The 19,761-nt window shown below is 43.2% G+C and overlaps 1 protein-coding gene across 1 annotated transcript in view; it reads right to left on the reverse strand.

Annotated features, from left to right (window-relative positions):
• dnmbp (dynamin binding protein) overlaps positions 1-16,076 on the reverse strand; it is a 78,257-nt gene extending 62,181 nt beyond the window's left edge. The window contains exon 1 of the mRNA XM_060939941.1: positions 15,820-16,076. The gene's annotated coding sequence lies outside the window, so the exon portion shown is untranslated. The remainder of the gene's footprint in view (positions 1-15,819) is intronic.
• Between the last annotated feature and the right edge of the window lie 3,685 nt (positions 16,077-19,761).

Here is a 19,761-nt window from a genome sequence, read left to right on the forward strand (position 1 = left end):
TATCCCAGCTGACTACGGGCGAAAGGCGGGGTTCACCCTGGACAATAATAATGATAATAATAATAATAATAATAATAATAATAATAATAATAGGGCGGCACGGTGGTGTAGTAGTTAGCGCTGTCGCCTAACAGCAAGAAGGTCCTGGGTTTGAGCCCAGCGGCCGACGAGGGCCTTTCTGTGTGGAGTTTGCATGTTCTCCCCATGTCCACGTGGGTTTCCTCCGGGTGCTCCGGTTTCCTCCACAGTCCAAAGACATGCAGGTTAGGTTAACTGGTGACTCTAAATTGACCGTAGGTGTGAATGTGAATGGTTGTCTATGTGTCGGCCCTGTGCTGATCTGGCAACTTGTCCAGGGTGTACCCCGCCTTTCGCCCGTAGTCAGCTGGGATAGGCTCCAGCTTGCCTGCGACCCTGAGGAGCAGGATGGGCGGCTACACATAATGGATGGATAATAATAATAATGGCTTTTTTCATGCTATATCAGATATATTCCATTCAGCTAGCATGATATTGAATACCATGCTAGCTGAATGGAATATGTGTGATGTACCACTCAACGCCAGCCAATATTATTTAAATGTCGCTCAGATCCGCAACATATTTCGTTTGACAAATACGAGTTTTTCAACATGAGAAGATAAACTTCATATCGTCAAGCCAATGTGTGATTTTCTTTTTATTATATAGATACAAATTTGGGTATGTTTTGTTTATCAGAACAATTAATGGATATCATCACGAGCAACAGACTGAAAAATGTGTCATGGTTGTAGTTCGTATGAAAAATACAAGTGGCATATTTCCCAATAAAACACCCATGTCTATGTAAAATATGTATGTGTGTAGCGAGCCACCACATCCTCCAGCCCACATTCCCATTTCTAACAGTACGTGTCCACTTGCAAATATTGTCACCATATGCCACTAGATTATAACTCTTTACCAGTACATATTTGATTACAGGCAAAGCTGTGGAACTCAGGTAAATATCTAAACATATTAAACAAATCCTTGGGGTGATTATTATCTGGGTTTTTCCCAGACATTATATTAAGGTGATGCAAGATTAAAGTGTCTGCAGATCAGACTCGGACAGTGCTTACACTTACAACATTGCCAGTGCATACATCTGCATAACGTTACTGCGTGATGAGTCAGGTTTCAGTGCAAGCGTGCATATGGCCATGTGCCACAAGCCATGCTAAAAACACCCATATCTTCACTCTTCCACTGTTTATGGTTCCCCTCTTCACTGTTAATTCATTCATGTTTTCTAGAAACTGAAGCATTCTCCCTTTACACAAACCCAAACATACCTCCATATCTCTATTGACATCTTTCTCTCTCTCTCTCTCTGTATCTCAGGCAGGAAGGGATGTGGCACACAGGCCTGAAACTTGATCTGCTGACTGCCTGCTTTTATTTATTGAACAGGGCTGATTGCTTACCAACAATGAGCGACACACTCACTGCACCTCTCCGTTAAATCCTGCAGCGAGCATGTATTCAAAGCTGGAAACGTCCTTATTGTTTTGCTTTTGTTGTGTGTGTATTTTTTAAAAACTACCTCTCTGTGTTTACTGTGCAGATATTGTGCTTTCTGTCAGTCTGATGCCTCGGAATGCTGCCCCCAGGAAAACGCTTTCATTTTGAAAAACAAGCTTGAGCAGGTGAACTTAACAGTGGATCATTCTGGATCAGTAAACAAACAGATTTCTCTTTTACATTTCTGCACGTAACATATGGTGGAAAAAGGCAACAGCTGTTTGAAATAAAAGTTCATGACTGAAGGTTTAAAAACAATGTAGGCACAGAAGAAAAAAAAAGGCAGATATTTTCTTACTTTTAGTGGTACGTGATTAGTGGATAGAATGTCAATTTCATATTTCTAGGATTTTAAACATTTCAATCATAATGCATTCGAACCTCACCATACATAGTTTAAGATCTTTAACGAGGATGATACACTCTCATGAAGCTCTAGATATGTTTGGGCAACGTTCACATTTCAGCATGTACAATCTGGAGGCTCTGAACCACAGACCGGAGCTGGTAAAAATTTCTTAGCAAATCTTTACCAAGAAACGTGATGACCTATGGTCATGAGCTTTGGGTAATGACCGAAAGAACAAGATCGCAGATACAAGTGGCCGAAATGAGTTTCCTTCGCAGGGTGGCTGGGCGCTCCCTTAGAGATAGGGTGAGAAGCACAGTCACTCGGGAGGAGCTCGGAGTAGAGCCGCTGCTCCTCCACATCGAGAGGAATCAGCTGAGGTGGCTCGGGCATCTTTTTCGGATGCCTCCTGGACGCCTCCCTGGGGAGGTGTTCCAGGCATGTCCCCCCAGGAGGAGGCCCCGGGGAAGACCCAGGACACGCTGGAGGGACTATGTCTCTCGGCTGGCCTGGGAATGCCTCGGTGTTCTTCCCGAGGAGCTGGCCGAGGTGTCTGGGGAAGGGGAAGTTTGGGCTTCCATGCTTAGACTGCTGCCTCCGCGACCCGGTCCCGGTTAAAGCGGAAGAAGACGAGACGAGACGAGTGATGTATGTGTGTGTGTGTGTGTGTGTGTGTGTGTGTGTGTGTGTGTGTGTGTGTGTGTGTGTGTGTGTGTATATATTATATATTTCTTAGCAAATTTTTACCAAGAAACGTGTGTCTGTATATATACACACACACACACACACACACACACACACACAGTGGTGCTTGAAAGTTTGTGAACCCTTTAGAATTTTCTATATTTCTGCATAAATATGACCTAAAACATCATCGGATTTTCACACAAGTCCTAAAAGTAGATAAAGAGAACCCAGTTAAATAAATGTTACAGAAATATTATACTTGCTCATTTATTTATTGAAGAAAATGATCCAATATTACATATCTGTGAGTGGCAAAAGTATGTGAACCTTTGCTTTCAGTATCTGGTGTGACCCCCTTGTGCAGCGATAACTGCAAATAAATGTTTGCGGTAACTGTTGATCAGTCCTGCACACCGGCTTGGGGGAATTTTAGCCCATTCCTCCATACAGAACAGCTTCAACTCTGGGATGTTGGTGGGTTTCCTCACATGAACTACTCACTTCAGGTCCTTCCACAACATTTTGACTGGATTAAAGTCAGGACTTTGACTTGGCCATTCCAAAACATTAACTTTATTCTTCTTTAACCATTCTTTGGTAGAACGACTTGTGTGCTTAGGGTCGTTGTCTTGCTGCATGGCCCACCTTCTCTTGAGATTCAGTTCATGGACAGATGTCCTGACATTTTCCTTTAGAATTCACTGGTATAATTCAGAATTCATTGTTCCATCAATAATGGCAAGCTGTCCTGGCCCAGATGCAGCAAAACAGGCCCAAACCATGATACTACCACCACCATGTTTCACAGATGGGATAAGGTTCTTATGCTGGAATGCAGTGTTTTCCTTTCTCCAAACATAACACTTCTCATTTAAACTAAAAAGTTCTATTTTGGTCTCATCCGTCCACAAAACATTTGTCCAATAGCCTTCTGGCTTGTCCACATGATCTTTAGCAGACTGTAGACAAGCAGCAATGTTCTTTTTGGAGAGCAGTGGCTTTCTCCTTGCAGCCCTGCCATGCACACCATTGTTGTTCAGTGTTTTCCTGATGGTGGACTCATGAACATTAACATTAGCCAATGTGAGAGAGGCCTTCAGTTGCTTAGAAGTTACCCTGGGGTCCTTTGTGACCTCGCCGACTATTACACGCCTTGCTCTTGGAGTGATCTTTGTTGGTCGACCACTCCTGGGGAGGGTAACAATGGTCTTGAGTTTCCTCCATTTGTACACAGTCTGTCTGTCTGTGGATTGGTGGAGTCCAAACTCTTTAGAGATGGCTTTGTAATGTCTTCCAGCCTGATGAGCATCAGCAACACTTTTTCTGAGGTCCTCAGAAATCTCCTTTGTTCGTGCCATGATACACTTCCACAAATGTGTGTTGTGAAGATCAGACTTTGATAGATCCCTGTTCTTTAAATAAAACAGGGTGCCCACTCACACCTGATTGTCATCCCATTGATTGAAAACACCTGACTCTAATTTCACCTTCAAATTAACTGCTAATCCTAGAGGTTCACATACTTTTGCCACTCACAGATATGTAATATTGGATCATTTTCCTCAATAAATAAATTACCAAGTATAATATTTTTGTCTCATTTGTTTAACTGGGTTCTCTTTATCTACTTTTAGGACTTGTGTGAAAATCCGATGATGTTTTAGGTCATATTTATGCAGAAATATAGAAAATTCTAAAGGGTTCACAAACTTTCAAGCACCACTGTATATATATATACACACACACACACACGTTTCTTGGTAAAGATTTGCTAAGAAATATATATATATATATACACACACACACACACACACACACACACTACTGACCTAGCTACTCGGCCATATTCTGCACTTCTCCTTTCATTTTCTCTGTTCTTTTTATTGCATTTCCTTTCAAACTACATAGCTGTCTTTTAAAACCTGAAAATGAAATCTCTCTTTATATCTATCTGTTACCCTGTAGTTATCCCTCATCCTCAAAACAAACCCTTCACTCCTTCCTTCCACATTTTCTCACCAGCATGCTCAGTCTGTGTCCCGACATCATTCAGAATGGAAAGTGGAGTTTGTCAAGGCAGAGGGGAATTTTTGCAGGGAAATCCACAGCTCATGAGTAGAGGGGTGGAGTATTTCCCCAGTGCAATCATTCTGACAGAGATGGAGGACTATGGAGCCTAAGTGGTATTTGGAAAGTTGTGCAAGCAGGCCTTCAGAGGCCTCAGCAATCTCATATAAAATCCCTATGATTTTCTAACAAATCAGTGCATTTTTATTGACGTTCATTTCAATGTTGCAATAGGAAAAGATGACTGCTAATCTTCCTGACTCACAAATCTGTAATCATGACAGCATGTTGCCTTCACTCGCTCAGATATGGCACACAGTCACGCATGTGCAGCACCCTCTTAATGAGGACACTGGACTACTGCCCATCACTTCAGACTAAAATCTCCAGTGAATGTTACGCAACACGGGACTGCTTTTGTCTTAAAGAAATGTTTGAGAAATGGAAAAAAATAAGCTGTAAATGTTGGGGACACTGACCTCTGTGCCATTATTAAAATATCACCAAGTTCCGATTCTGACTCCCACACATCTGCTGTCATCACACATGTGAGACCAGGTAACATCTGTATTAGTCAAAAAGCTCCATTCTAGTTGTGTTTTTGTATGGACTAATCGTTTAACACTATTATTTACGTAACGTGATTCTGTGAAGATCAGATAACCAAGCCAAGAAGCCTTGTCACATGTACACTCAAGCACAGACTTAAGCACACAGTGAAATTTAACCTTTGCATTTAACCCATCTGAAGCAGTGAACACACTCATGCACACACAAGTGAGCAATGAGCACACACACACACACACACACCCAGAGCAGGAGGCAGCTATGCTACAGTGCCTGGGGAGCAGTTGGGGGTTAGGTGCCTTGCTCAAAGGAACTTCAGCCAAACCTCCGGCCATGGCCTAACTGCATGTCTTTGAACTTTGAACTGTGGGGGGAAACCAGAGCACCCAAAGGAAACCCACGTAGACATGGGGAGTACATGCAAACTCCACACAAAAAGGCCCCCCGTCAGCCACTGGACTCGAACAAGAACCTTCTTGCTGTGAGGCAACAGTGCTAACCATTACACCACTATGCCACCCCGATGCTAACCACCAGGCACAATGAGAATTACCCAGAAACCGTCTTGTGTGTGTGGAAACGTGCGTACGTGTATGCCGAAACCTCAAAAAAGTCACAAAATGCTCATATGACACTGCATGTGATACAAAGAATATCTTCATACAACTATAGTTTCCTGCCAGTCTTTGACAGAATGCCAGAGAACCCTGGTGATTTTCTGGTGTTCACAAACCCATGGTTACATGCGTAACTAGCATTCTATTTAACCCCTCCTATAAATGCCAGTGATGCTGGAATATCACCCAGATAGCACAAAGAAGAACCAATCCAATTTAGAACCAACTGGAAAGGTAGCAGATGTCCTGGAGCAGCACACCTCAACATAATAGCCAAGAGGAAGAGACACTCCTTGCAGTGGATCAGGTGTCCATGACAGGTGCCAGGCATCCAGCCCATGTGTAGGCCAAGATGAAGACAAAGGAGCTCACATGGACAAAGTGTAGGCTCTTAACGAAGGCGTCTTACACCTTTCAGAAAGGTTGAGAAGTTACGAGCCCCACAGCAATACAGGCTCCACAATGCTATGACACACTGGCAGGGCTCTCACATACACCTTTAGCGTCACCACTTTCTGCAGGAAGGAGAGTACTCTGGGAATTATACAGTGGTCTGGATTCAACAATGATGTAAAGACAAATGGACACCATTCATTCATTTCCACCTGAAGGTGTAAAAGATCTGTGTACTAGGGCCTTCTTTGTTCAGTGCAACCCGACCCAGTGGACTGAACTGAAAAAAGGAGAGACTGATAACTAATGAAGACAATGTGAATGTAGTAACTCTTACTACATTCACATTGTCATCTACATCATGTGATGTGGATCCTACAACATCCAAACAAGGAGAGTGAAAGTTCAAGCTGAGACAGGAAGAAAACATTTACTTGAGAAAAGGTTTAGATTTTGACAAGCAGCATCAATGAAAATAAGGTGTCAAACACTTCAGAGTAGATTTTTGCTACACTGTCAGAAATAGGGGGCGGCACGGTGGTGTAGTGGTTAGCGCTGTCGCCTCACAGCAAGAAGGTCCTGAGTTCGAGCCCAGTGGCTGGCAAGGAACTCCGTGTGGAGTTTGCATGTTCTCCGCATGTCTGCGTGGGTTTCCTCTGGGTGCTCCGGTTTCCCCCACAGTCCAAAGACATGCAGGCTAGGCTAATTGGTGGCTCTAAATTGACTGTAGGTGTAAATGTGAGTGTGAATGGTTGTTTGTCTCTGTGTCAGCCCTGTCAGCCCCGTGATGACCTGGCAACTTGTCCAGGGTGTACCCTGCCTCTCGCCTATAGTCAGCTGGGATAGGCTCCAGCTTGCCTGCAACCCTGTACAGGATAAGCGGCTACAGATAATGGATGGATGTCAGAAATAGGAGTACAATAAGAGTCCATTTTTGTCACCCAAGGTAGAACCTTCACTAATGTACCTCCTAGGGCTCATTATTGGACCTCAAGTTAACTATGTGTACCTTTTTAGGGCCAAAAGGTACATATATGTTCCTGAGCAGTATATAAAGGGTACAAATACATACCTTCAAGGGGACTGCCCCAGTGACAAGCCATCACACCCCTAAAAGTACAATAATGTACTTAATTTTCTGATAGTGTGTTTGGATCAAAGAATAAGGGCTCAGTTTCTTTCTGCACTGTATTCCACACCAGGGATGTGAGTGACAAATTTTAAAAAAAGAGGAAAATTTTTAGGCTCAACAGACGACCCCGAAGGGGTCGTCACGACAACGAAGTTGTCATGGGGAGGGTATGGGAGGGTGTGCCCTCCCATTGGTGGGGATCTGGGGGGTCTCCCCCACGAAAATTTTTGTAAAAAGGACTTAAAATGGTGACACTTTAAGCACATAAAATGTAAAATTTCTAAATTAGCACATTTCAGTTTAAAAAATGTTTTTGTCAAATTTCATGGTGCTTTAGTGATACATGTTTCAGAACTTTACAAAAAAATTTTGAAAATGAGAAAAAAGTGTCATGTTTCAGGTTTGGGGTGCCGTGTCTGGCCTTAAGTCTGAAAAATGTTACCATTGATACCAAACTACCACCACTACAAATGTCATGTTAGGCCATATGAAAATAATTTCTTGTTTCTCATCACTATTTTTCCTCAAAATGGGTAGGACGGGCTTATTTTATTTTTATTTTATTTTGTTTTATTTTTCTGCTATGTGGGGGATAAAACACGAAAAATTGGAATGGTTGGAGCAGACTCTGGTTTCAGAGGCATGACGCTAAATTACCAGTGTAAAAAAAAAATGTTTATGGTGGGTCAATTTTTTTTGGTTCGGGCTGTAATGACTATGAGGAACAAGAATATAATTTTATGTGGCCTTACATAACTAGCAATAAAATTTAAACCCTGCCACCAGTTCACATGTACTTACTCTCTTCAATCAGACCTAACACCTGAAAAATTAATGGCTAAATAAAATTCCACACTTTCTGTGAAGTTTATACTTGCAATATAATTTCAGATTAAACCTAATCATTGTTCAAATGTATCTGTAAATATTAAATGTGCTAGTGATAAATTAGATTGGAATTATCACATTATTTTCAGAGAACTAAAAATTTCATTCAAAAAGTAACAGTGAAGGTAATGTTTTTAATACGTAGGATAAAACATTATTATTATTATTATTATTATTATTATTATTATTGATGCCTACCTGGCAATGCATAGTTAGTCTTCTGAATCTCAACTCGACTCCTGTGTTTTTCGCTTTTCACGTGTCCACTGAGAGTCACAAATCCACGCCGTCCGTAGTTCAGTTCACAGCAACACAATTTGCAACGTGCGATTCCTTTCTTGTTGAGTTTTTCAAAAAACAAACTAAAAACACTTCCATCGGGAGCTTTGCGCTCTAACCAGTCCCAACGCCACTTATTTTCAATGCCAGAATCTATTTTCGTGACATCGGACTTCACAGACAACGCCGCCATTTTCATTCATACTCGTACATACCTGCCAACCTTGGAAAAAAATTTTGAGTAGCAACTTATCGTGGCGGTGCAGCGCAGCACGGCGTGAGGTCAGGCACATTTGCTGATCAGTATTGATTGTAATGAGGGAGCATGTGAACAATGTATTACTAAGCACAGAGTTCCCACTCACCACCATATCTAGTTATTCAACATACAAGCAGACTATGAAGAAAACAAGAACTCTTAATGAAAAGGCATGAATATATTTCCAATGCTTTCACCAAGACATTTGGCACAAGGCAACTGTGCCCCAAAAATATGTCCTTTATACAGACCTTAAACTTAAAGATAAGGGATAAATGTACTGCATTTGGCATATTGTGTCTTAAATACATTGGGAATTATAAACAACAAAGAATCCCAAATAGCATGCTATGTCCCTTTTGACATTTAGCATTATATTGTATAGATAACAGAAAAACCAAAGGGCTATAGCCTATGTCTTTTAAAACAGACGCCGGCAGTCTGCAAAACACACACACACACACACACACACAATCCTTTTTTCATAAATTTAGTTTTGACCATAAAAGAGATTCTGTTGCTCCTCGCTACACTAAACATCGAAAGTGAATATTCCAGAGTACCTATATAAATATATTTTTTTCAATGTTAATATTTAGTAAATGCAAACTGATAACCACACTTACAGAAAAACTTACTGAAAATAAATTATAGGCTACTCTGGCCTATCCAATAACATAGCCTTTATAATATTCACTGACCTGGCCTAATTTGGAAAAAAAATAATGGCCTATGTATATAAATGCAAGCATTTCTATGTTAGCAATATTATTACCTGTATTTCCTTGATGGCTAATGTCAAAATCATAATTGCACACTGTGCAAAACGCATGATTAGGCAGTTTAGGGGGCGGAGGCATGGCCATTGATCTTGATACTTCGTTAGGAACTTCTGAGGGGCATAGACTCGCTTCTTTTTAGATTTGCTAACCTCTCTCTCTCTGTCAGTATCCTCATCTGACGTCATGTGTATTATTAACTGCAAGGCACGCACATACACAAAACACACATCATCCACTACACGCACTTACGTGAAAACACTTCGTGCGCTGCTCATTGAATCTCACATGCACGAGTAGCCTAGTTCAGAAGATTTTAACGCGTCTATCGGTCGACTGGATGGAAACGTCAGTAGGCTACTACATTTTCACTTTAGGCTATGCAATATTTTTTGGATTGAGAAGCCTGGGTCAAATATCAAAACAAGCTGGAACAAATATTTCCTTCAGATAAGGCAGAACACTGTGGGTTGTCCTTGCTTTATTCACAATACCCTTGCCCTGCCCATTTACCTTCAAAACGGTGTTTAGCACCGTCCTCCCTTGTAAAACCAGTCACAGTATGAAGATCGACCGAGAGGGATGAAAATCAATGTCGTTCTTTCGTTTTGACGGCTCCTCGGCTCTCCGCTTCGCCTCATAGCCTAGGCCTATTTGAAGAGTTTAAAACTAGCGCTGTGATTGGTCGAAGTCTTCTTTTCTCTACAGGTTGCTGGTCAATGCGGTTACACCCATAGACGAGTTGTCTAGTGCGCGAATGCACAGACAGTTGAACCGGAATATTAAAGATCTTTCTAGAGGTCTGCGCTGGACAGAATTTTCAGTCCCGCTCCCGCAAAGAATTATGATTTTCAGTCCCGCTCCCACCTGCCATATTTTGTCCCGCTCCCAAATCCCGCATGATGCAGACGTTCGCGTTATTTCTCACGAAAGTTCTTGTCATTGGCTTGGGGAATTAAACACGCTGAGCTTAGCTGAGCTCTCCACTGACCGATCCTTCACCTAGCGCACGGAGCGAGGGTGCGCGTTACCAGGCGCCATGCGCAGCTGAGGCTTTACAGAGATACCCAACACACCTACCAAAATCTACAGTGGATATTAAGAATATTGTACATAGCTTATATGTCACTCCTCACATTTACATTCTAGGAAATACAAGTAGGCCTATAAGAAATGAATATAATTTAAAGACACAGCGTGATGGTGCCCCGCCCCCTACTTTGAGTGGATTTGAGCATAAATATCTACAGCTCACGTTCAGGGCTGCGTTTCCCAAACAACCAACCAAGTTAGCATTAAACCAATATGGTACGATGCAAGTTTGAACTAACTAACATCCAAAAAACGACTGTTTCCCAAAGCTGTAGTACCAACTTGGTCTGAACCAAGTTGATTTGAACCAACACAGTTCACACCACGATGTTTTCAGATGTGTTCAGATGGTCTTGTTTATTGTCGGAATTCAGAGAAACAACCCGAAGTTGGCTGACAGCGCGAACGGCATTTCACCATTAAATGACCGTTAAGCCAAATTTGGTGCGTCCATAATCTTCCCCTGATGCTTGCAACTTGGTGTAGATGTTCATTTAGACTAATATAAAATTGCAATACCCCTCATTTGGAAATCACGTGTAAACAAAAGGCATCTCCATAAATCAAAGCATCATATACTAGTTTTGGCTATAAGGCTATTTGCCCTGATTAAAAATAGCTAAGCAAACTGCTGTGAGATGGCACAGATAACGTTATGTAGATCTACATGTTGTGTATTTATAGGTGCCATTGTTAGGTTTATTGTAAGTTTATTGTTTAGACTCTGACATTCTGCTGACACATTCCAAGTTGAGCGCTGCATGCGCTCATGATTGACAGCTCTCACTTTGATTGACAGCTCTCACTTTGCGCACTCGCACTCCCACTTTCTTTTTAAAGCAGCACTTCTGAAGCACTGCGAGCTTCACTAGAGGAGCTCTGCTCTTCTGCCACGATCGGAGATCTCAAACACGGAAGAGCGGAAAGGAATCGGAAACGTACGCGAGATTAGACCACATCCGCAAATTTAGGCATCTTAAAATGTTTTTATTAATGCCAAATAAAATATCCAGCACAAATTATATATGATAGACATAAATTAATAATTTATAAATTTTATTTTAAACACGTTTTTAGTTAGCGGGACTGCAGCTTATCACCTCCCCCTCCCGCCCGAAATGAGCTTTCAAAATTTGCCCCGCGCCGCACTGCTTTGCGTTGGGTCCCGCGGGAGTGCAGGGCTCTACTTTGAACTCAAAGCCATCAATGGCTTTTTGCGTATTTTGAAGTGTTAAATCGTAGCAGCGTAGATTGATGTCTAAATGCGTATCTGCTACGCAAAATGCGTAAAGGTTGGCAGGTCTGCTCGTAGCGGTGCATGTACAATAGCGACTCCTCTCCACACAGCGATAATGATCAGATCGCTGTAAGGAGCTTTCGTCACTTCCGCTTAGCAAAATCCGGAAAAGTTTCGCGCCAGACTTTACCGAATATATATATATATTTTTTAAATTTTAGAAAACGCGGAAAATGATTTTTTTACGCGGAAAGGCAATTTGAAAAACGCGGATTTCCGCGGAAACGCGGAGATTTCACATCCGTGCACACACTGGTGAGCTGCAAATGCATGTTACCTAGCATACAACAAGGGCTGCAAAAGAAAGTGATGTTTATTTAAAAGCATTAATACCAAAGTGAAATCAATACGGCTTGAAGAGGAAGACTTTCAAAAAGCACTAACGTTACTCACAGAGAACGAGGGCTTTCTCATAGGGAGCAAGAGACCATCTGAGAGGGAATTAATAGACAAGGGCTATTAATACACATTTTACATGAACCCATCCGTCAACATCCACGAGAACTGTGATAGTCTTTTACAGAAAGCTACGCTTTATGTAATAGCTGAGAAGTTGGTAATGTTGTAGTTAAAGGGGAAATTACATTGAGTGAAAATCAGGATGTGAAAACAAACTGAAAACAAGTTCAGAGGCTTTTCTAACATCCTGCATTTCTGCATTACACTTCAGTCGTCATCCCCCAACACAATTAACATTTTGAATCACATCTCTGAGAGATTTAGTAAAATCAGCACCAGCATCGTTGTAGCGTTTTGACCAAATCAACTCTACATTAGCAACTTCTGTACATAGCAAGTATATTACAAGACAATACAGTATTGCATATAGTCGTCGTCGTCACTGCCAAACCCGGTCCAAGCTTGAGGCGAACCAGATTAGGTCGATTTCACCAAAATTGCAGCAGTAGGGTGGCCGGTTCCCTTCTGCGCACTCGCACACACATTCACACCTATAAACAATTTAGAGTAGCCAGTTAACCTAACTGCATGTCTTTGGACTGTAGGGGAAACCGGAGCACCCGGAGGAAACCCACGCAGACATGGGGAGAACATGGAAACTCCACGCAGAAAGGTCCCCATCGGCCACTGGGCTCGAACCCAGAACCTTCTTGCTGTGAGGCAACAGTGCTCACTACTACACTACTGTGCTGCCCATTGCATATAGTATGTGTCCATTATTTTTATGCCAAGAACGGAATATTCTGCAAACGCAACCTTTTTCGACACAATTATCTGGTGCAGGCTAATGGCAGCTCAGTAATAACAGGTATGTGCTTGTAATCAGAAGTTCAAATCCAAAAACTATCAGAGAACCAGGTCTGGTATCTTGAGTAAGGCCTTTAACCCTCACCTGCTTAAACTCTGTAAGTCACTGAATAAATCTCATCTCATTATCTCTAGCCGCTTTATCCTTCTACAGGGTCGCAGGCAAGCTGGAGCCTATCCCAGCTGACTACGGGCGAAAGGCGGGGTACACCCTGGACAAGTCGCCAGGTCATCACAGGGCTGACACATAGACACAGACAACCATCCACACTCACATTCACACCTACGGTCAATTTAGAGTCACCAGTTAACCTAACCTGCATGTCTTTGGACTGTGGGGGAAACCGGAGCACCCGGAGGAAACCCACGCGGACACGGGGAGAACATGCAAACTCCACACAGAAAGGCCCTCGCCGGCCCCGGGGCTCGAACCCAGGACCTTCTTGCGGTGAGGCGACAGCGCTAACCACTACACCACCGTGCCGCCCACTGAATAAATATAAATGAAAACTATACCACCGTTACATTAGCACTGCACGATATTGATACCAAAGTTATAGGGAGACCGTCAATGATGGCGTAGCTCACTCCAGCCCTGTCTAGTCCAGAAAGAACGATCTAAAGCGGGCCACCTTGCGCAGTTCTACTGTCAAATATTTGAGCTGGACTGGTTGAGAGTAGAACTGCACAAGGTGGCTCACTTTAGATCGTTCCTTCTGGACCAGATGAGGCCGGAGTGAAAGAATCAAAATACGGTGAAGACTTGAGGGAGAAGAAGCGATTTGTATGGAAACTGTTCATTACTCCATATCTTCATTATTAATTGCAATTACGCAAATTTGGGTAGAAGCTATATGCACCCTAGGCACCCCTACCTTCATGCCAGAAAGAATCAAAATCGGTGAAGACTTGAGGGAGAAGAAGCGATTTGTATGGAAACTGTTCATTACTCCATATCTTCATTATTGCAATTACGCAAATTTGGATAGAAGCTATATGCACCCCAGGCAGACCTACCTTCCTGCCAAAAAGAAGAAAAAACGGTGAAGAATTGAGAGAGAAGAAGCGATTTTCGTGAAATGTGGACGATGCCGGACAGACAACACATGATGGTATAAGCTCATCACCTGTTGGCCGGATGAGCTAATCAGGATGCACTCGAACACTGCTCAGAGGCACAGCCAAGTCACAGTCCTCTCAGAGGAAACATCAAGTGGCGAGTCAACTGTCACCAACTGCTGTGTGGCAGGTGAGCAACAACGACATCTGACCACCATCACCCTCACACACACTGCATACTGCTTGTATAAGGAAAAAGTAACAGCTGTAGTAGAGGTTTTAGTAAATTAAGCATGCTGGTATTGAGTTTGGAAGCAGTCAGTGATAATCAGGATGATGTTTCGGCTTAAACGCACATCCTGTTCCTTTTTTCCCCTCCCCAGTGTCTTATCAGAGAAACAACTAGAAGTGATTGAGATGCGTACAAGTGAAAGCAGAGATTTCTAGAGCTGGTGACTAAGCAATTCAAGAAATCAGCTTCTCTGGGTATGTGTTTAGTCTATAAATGAGCAAATACTGGGCGGCACGGTGGTGTAGTGGTTAGCGCTCTCGCCTCACAGCAAGAAGGTCCGGGTTCGAGCTCTGTGGCTGGCGAGGGCCTTTCTGTGCGGAGTTTGCATGTTCTCCCCGTGTCCGCGTGGGTTTCCTCCGGGTGCTCCGGTTTCCCCCACAGTCCAAAGACATGCAGGTTAGGTTAACTGGTGACTCTAAATTGACCGTAGGTGTGAATGTGAGTGTGAATGGTTGTCTGTGTCTATGTGTCAGCCCTGTGATGACCTGGCGACTTGTCCAGGGTGTACCCCGCCTTTCGCCCGTAGTCAGCTGGGATAGGCTCCAGCTTGCCTGCGACCCTGTACAACAGGATACAGCGGCTAGAGATAATAAGATGAGATGAGACAAGTGAAAGCAGAGATTTCTAGAGCTGGTGACTAAGCAGTTCAAGAAATCAGCTTCTCTGGGTATGTGTTTAGTCTATAAATGAGCAAATATTGGGTGGCACGGTGGTGTAGTGGTTAGCGCTGTCGCCTCACAGCAAGAAGGTCCGGGTTCAAGCCCTGTGGCCGGCGAGGGCCTTTCTGTGCGGAGTTTGCATGTTCTCCCCGTGTCTGCGTGGGTTTCCTCCGGGTGCTCCGGTTTCCCCCACAGTCCAAAGACATGCAGGTTAGGTTAACTGGTGACTCTAAATTGACCGTAGGTGTGAATGTGAGTGTGAATGGTTGTCTGTGTCTATGTGTCAGCCCTGTGATGACCTGGTGACTTGTCCAGGGTGTACCCCGCCTTTCGCCCGTAGTCAGCTGGGATAGGCTCCAGCTTGCCTGCGACCCTGTAGAACAGGATAAAGCGGCTAGAGATAATGAGATGAGATGAAGAAGAAGAAAACCCCACAGTAATAGCAACTGTTATCAGAGAGTGTTAGTGTGGACAGAGATGTGCACCAACACAGATACAAAGTAACTCAGGAAATGTGTAAGGAACCGGTTACTTTTAACATCAGCTAATTACACACACTGTCATTTATGCAGTACTGATTTCCACTTACCTGTGTGACAAGTAAGAACCTGGTTGTTTTGGTCGTGGGCTTCCTGTCAGTCCACTTTCCACTTATTTACAGTTTGATCGCTTCCAACTTTTATAAATCTGTCGTCTCGAGTGGAAAGCCGTATCCGTATCAGCTACGTGTTGACCGTCTGCAGATGATCCCGTGTGTTTGGCATCTGTGTTGAACAGGGATCAGCTGTCATCTCGGTCCAACAGGCTGATCTCCTGCTCCTGCTCCACATACTCACTCACATCACCACCCTCTGGAGCACTACGTTTCCCACCCGTTTTCCGATATATCCCGCCTCCTAAGCGAAATTTCCTGCACTAGGATTGGCTCGGATAGTAACTCCTCCTACAAACCTCCGGAACCGACCGACCAGCGTCCAGGAGCAGTTCAAAGCAAAAGGAGCTGGAGTTTTATGAATACGGGTGGGTTACAAACGGATTTTTCCTCCATGAAGGTTGTCTTACACATGCCTGCCAGAAAATCCACAGGATTCGTTCTGCCGGGAATAACATGGAAACGTGTTTTGTTAGAAATGTTCACGGAAAGGGTAACCTTCGAAATGTGTTTTTATGGAGAATAAAAGTATGAAGGTGACTAGAAACTGGATTGTACAGACGGTATTTACTGACAGTGTTGGATGTGTCCTGTGAGAGACCCTGTAGTGAATGAGTTATCTGTATATTTCTGTTCCTGTCTGCCATTTTCAGACAAAACATAATGTAGTTTTATTCAGATAGTAAAATGAGACTCAAACTAAGTTTCTTTACTTTAGTCAGCAACAGCACTGACTAAAGTAAAGAAACTAGTTTGAGTCATTTACCCAGCTGTATAGATATTTTGAATTCTATAAAAATCTCATAATTATGATTTTTTTAATATCCCATAATTATCACATACTATGTAATAATTATGACTTGTCATCATAATGATTTACGGTTTCATAATATTGAGAATTTTCCTCAAAATCATGACTTAATATCTCATCGAGCTAGGATTTCATTATTATGAGAAACTTTCTCGTTATTATGGTGGCGGAAACAATACGTGTCAGTCAGCGGGAAAACACTAGGAGTGGCGTCATCGGAGTGAAATATCGGAAATTATTATACATACAGGACGCTTTTTCGATGGAATAAAAACATTTATTTTTTTCACAGTCCAAATCCTGTGCTCTGATTGGCTGGCGAGCGGCAACTCTTCTGGCAACTCGCTCGTTCACAACAACAAACATAGTAGAATTTTTTGTCAACATTTATCTTTTTTTTTTTTTATATAAGATTCATTTATAAGATTATCAAAAATCTTGTAAATTTTTGCCAGCATTTCTCAGGAGAATAGCATTAATTTTACATCATGGATAGCGATAACGACAGCGAGTTTTTCTACCCTGAAGAAGACAAAAGAAAACATTTCAGGAGAAAGCTAAAAACCTGTCACTTGCTAACGCCGAGCAAAAACATGGCTGAATCCTGAATGACTCCTATTTGTATAAATAGGGGGCTACATAGGCGGCAAAATTTAGTTTTTTTCCTGCCATGGAAGTGCTCTTGTATACCGAGGAGGAAGCCATTTCCATTACAGCCGTGAATGAGGATTCAAAATGGCGGCTCGGCTCGGTTTTCCATTTCGGGCGCTCTCGTTTTCTGTTAGAATTTGGTAAAGAAAAAAATTAATGTATTATTTACCAGCTTAAGGTCGGTCCGTATGGTGAAATACCGTGACCTCGGCCCAGAGGGCCTCGCTCAGTGCTTTCAAGACCTCGGTCACAGTATTTCACGATACGGACCTCCCAACATATGCATTCCAGTGGCGTAGGCACATAAGGGCAACAGTGGGCCGGTGCCACTATGATTGACGGCTGGCCCACCCTATCGGAGGTGTCCAACTTGATTGACAGCTGGCTCGCCCACCATAGAGGAGGTGTTTTTAACGTGAAATTCAATGAACAGCAGGATAACAATAATGTAACACGAAACAAAACACTTTGAATTAAGTATAATGTTACAACTATTTACAGAAATTATATTTTTGTCAGTGTTTTTTTTCTCTATAATCATTTTGATTGGCTAATGCCCGCGTTTTTGATAAGCGGCAAGAAGCAAACATCCGTTGCTATGCCAAAAAACGGAAGTCATCGCTGACCTAGAATGCTAGTTTAGCTGCGCTAACTTAAACAGAACATGTCTAAACAGACATTGCTGTCCTCTTTCTTTAATAAGCCAAAAAGATCGAAATCAGAAGAAACAGATGTGGACAATGATGATAATGCCGTCCCGGTATCAAGTTCGACCTCCGCCACCACACCAGATGCAACCCGCTCCACTCTCCCCATGACTAGCCCTCCTTCTGCCTCTCAGCCCAGCAGCCCCCCTGCAGACCTGTCCGCTCTCCTGGAACCGGCTACCCAGCCCGATCTGAAAGAATTCCCACGGACCGTGATAAACGGAAAGGCCAGGTCGTTTTCGGCGAAAATTGGTTAGAATGCAGGAAATTGCATCTAAGAAATACAATTTTTTCTGGGGGAGGACCCCCAGACCCCCCGCTTACAATGGAGTCCACTCTATTTCATAGAAGTCCACAGTATTACAAATTTCTGCCTACGCCCCTGATGTATTCCATCCCCCTCTAGCGGGTTTCAATCATTTGGTTTGATAGCATGCAATGTTGTTATCATATAGCTTATCCTACGTGTATTACACCACTCTACCCAATGGAGAATGAGCGTTGAATATGGTTTACGATATTGCATGGTTGTCAAGACATCATGGCATCACACATCAGAGACGTAAAACTTCTGCGCTAGCGAGCGACTGTGACAATTTGTAAACAAACATGGCCGCCAGGTTTGCGTCGTTAAATACAGAAGATTTGAAGAGAATTTTGAAAGAGAAAGACACATTGAACACCTGAAAAGAATGTGTAATAATATTGGCTGGCTGTTTTCGTGGTATATCAGATATATTATATTCATCTCATCATCTCTAGCCGCTTTATCCTGTTCTACAGGGTCGCAGGCAAGCTGGAGCCTATCCCAGCTGACTATGGGCGAAAGGCGGGGTACACCCTGGACAAGTCGCCAGGTCATCACAGGGCTGACACATAGACACAGACAACCATTCACACTCACATTCACACCTACGCTCAATTTAGAGTCACCAGTAACCTGCATGTCTTTGGACTGTGGGGGAAACCAGAGCACCCGGAGGAAACCCACGCGGACACGGGGAGAACATGCAAACTCCATACAGAAAGGCCCTCGCCGGCCACGGGGCTCGAACCCGGACCTTCTTGCTGTGAGGCGACAGCACTAACCACTACACCACCGTGCCGCCCATATTACATTCAGCTAGCATGATATTGAACTTGTCTTTGACTCGTTCAGTATCATGCTAGCTGAATGGAATATATTTGATATAACACTCAAAGCCATCCAGCCATCCATTATCTGTAGCCACTTGTACTGTAAAGGGTCGCAGGCAAGCTGGAGCCTGTGACTTGTACACCCTGGACAAGTTGCCAGGTCATCGCAGGGCTGACACAGAGACAAACAACCATTCACACTCACATTCACACCTACGGTCAATTTAGAGTCACCAGTTAACCTAACCTGCATGTCTTTGGACTGTGGGGGGAAACCGGAGCACCCAGAGGAAACCCACGCAGACACGGGGAGAACATGCAAACTCCACACAGAAAGGCCTTCGCAAGCCGCTGGACTCAAACCCAGGACCTTCTTGCTGCGAGGTGACGGCGCTAACCACTACACCACCGTGCCGCCCAAATCCAGCCAATACTATTTAAATATGTCGCTCAGATCCTCAATGTATTTCGTATGAAAAATGCGAGTTTTTCAACACGAGAAGGTAAACTTCATATCTTCAAGCCAATGTGTGATTTTATTTTTATTACATAGACACATTCACAAACAAAAAG

This window comes from Neoarius graeffei, chromosome 14, assembly GCF_027579695.1.
Source record: "Neoarius graeffei isolate fNeoGra1 chromosome 14, fNeoGra1.pri, whole genome shotgun sequence".
NCBI lineage: Eukaryota > Metazoa > Chordata > Actinopteri > Siluriformes > Ariidae > Neoarius > Neoarius graeffei.